The sequence below is a fragment of the Zosterops lateralis genome, assembly GCF_965231275.1.
Source record: "Zosterops lateralis genome assembly, contig: HAP1_HAP1_SCAFFOLD_58, whole genome shotgun sequence".
Lineage (NCBI taxonomy): Eukaryota > Metazoa > Chordata > Aves > Passeriformes > Zosteropidae > Zosterops > Zosterops lateralis.
The window spans coordinates 227,509-229,805 of NW_028154608.1; positions in this window are offsets into that span (position 1 = coordinate 227,509).

The following is a 2,297-nucleotide window of genomic DNA, read 5'->3' on the forward strand; positions in this document are numbered from 1 at the left end:
TCCCTCGGAGTTCTCCTGTGGAAAGTAAGCACAACAGAATCTGCCACGAGGAGGCAGGAGGTTAGAATGATGAAAATTGCCCATCCTGTATTTATTTGATGCTCTTTCCCTAGAGCATCAAAGGCTGCCCATGTATATTTATTCAGAGTGGATTTCAGCACTAGTGGTACTTCCCCTACAGTAGGGAGGTCCACCAAAACAGGTTGTCCAGGGCAATGTGCTGGATTGCTGGAATCACTTGGTCCCCATAGTGAGGGAATTATGCTCGGAGCTGTCAGGCAAAAGGCAGAAGGATCGGTAAACCAAGGATTTGCTGGCTGTTTGGGGGAAAAGGGAGGGGTAATGGCTGAGGCAGGTTTGTCTTGGATGCTATCCAAGTTTTCTGCTTCTTGTAGTGCTAGATTTTTCACAGCTCCTTCAGTCATTGAGAAGATGTTACAATAATGTTCAATCTGAGCAGACCACTGTCTTACTGAGGTCCTCTGGGCCACCCTGGCAGGTGGGGGGGTCCCAGTAGTGACTGACTTAACCTTGAAGGGGCCTCTCAAAACAATTGGTTGTTGTTGTGCAATTTTCTCCACTTCTATGAGAGCTAAGCTAACCACAAACAAGCCTTTTTCCCAGGTAGTGTACCTCTTTTCAGCATCTTTAAAGCCACAAGAGCGAGAGCTGACAGATCTGATTGGGCCTTCAGGACCCCTTTGCCATATATATAATGACAATCCTGAGGTGGCAAATCCCCATTCTACGTGAAAAGGATTTGTAGGATGAATAGGGCCAAGGGCTTGGTGAGCAGTTGCTTCAAAAAGCAGCAATTTTATTTTAACCAATTTATCATAAGGCAATTTGTCCATTACTTCTCGAGGTAGTCCCCTTTTCAGCCCTAGCAACCACAACTGCTGCTGGTTAGGGATTTGTCTTTCCTTTTCTGGTTTTTCATTAGGAGAAGCAATGTGCCTGACTTCTCTGGGTTTTTCGGATTTGTCCTCTGAGTGCTTCACTGGTCCATATTTTCCACTGTTATGACTGCTGTTAGATTGTGTGCTAGGAGTAGCAAAAGGCGAGAAGTCAGTGGAGTCAGTGGAACCGGTTTGATCACTTGTGTGTCCAAGAAATCTTTCAAGCCTATCTACCGGAGTGATAGATGCTATTGTTTCTTGAAAAAGAATTGCTGTTGGTTTAAGAGACTCCGGCAAACCTCGAATTAGGGGGGTCATAATCTCGGGTCTGACAGGCTGTTGCATGGGTGACTCATAGTCAGAAATCAATTTTCTTTCATGTATCATTTGCAAGCATGCAATTTTGTGAATGTTTTCTAGGAGTTGGTCCGGGGTGCCGACTATTGCCAGAGGGTCGCCCCTTTCAAGGGGGCTTAGTCCCCCTGCCCAGTAAGCTGCACGCTGTGTCAGGGACCATGGAGCACGTGTATTCCCTGTTGTTAAGAAAACTCCATGTCCCCAGTAGCCACTTGCTTCTTGTTCACTTAATTTAATTTGGTCATCACCAGTAAGTGAAACTCTAAAGACATACTCCGTCTCTGATTCACTAGAAAGTCGGGAGTATTCTTTCTTTAATTTAGCTAATTCAGTGGCTGTGTTGGGTGTTTGTTTGGTGGTTATATGGGGGTCATGAACCTCTGCATTTATACAATTAAATTCTGTTTTGACAAGAGGTCTCAAGTTGGAGCAACAGAGTTCCCCAGAATTTTGCGTGTGTGCTAATTCTTTCTGAGGGTATATCTGTTTAATGCTGTATGTCTCCTTTCCTCCTGTTTCCTTTGGTGAATCTACAAGTTTTGAATTTTTGCTCCGCTCTTCTGCAAGGGAAATCTCCAGCAAATATTTCTGATTTCTTTCCCGTTCTAATTGTTTTTGCAAAGCTTCTACCAAATCTTGCAGGGATTCTATTACTTCTCCCTCTTGATTTCTTTTCTGTTCCAATTGTTTTTGCAGGGATTCTATTTCTGCTCTCTCTTCACTTACCCGTTTAAAATGGGTTTTTATGGCTGCCGAAAGGCAGGCTCCCAAAACTGAGCAAAGAATGGTTTTATTTCTGCCCAGTTTATACTTAGCATCATGTTGCAAAGAATATATTCTATCTACAATGTTTTCACACTTAAACCAATTATCTTGTGCCCACTCTTCTCCGGCTGGAGAAGGTCTAGCACCATGCTTTGTTAGCAAAGCAAAAAGAATATCCTTATCTTTTGTACAAGAATCTTCAGTCATTTTTTTGTGAAGGGACAAAAACCACTCTCAGGGAGGTATTCTTAAAGTTACAAACAATGGCACAGCTAA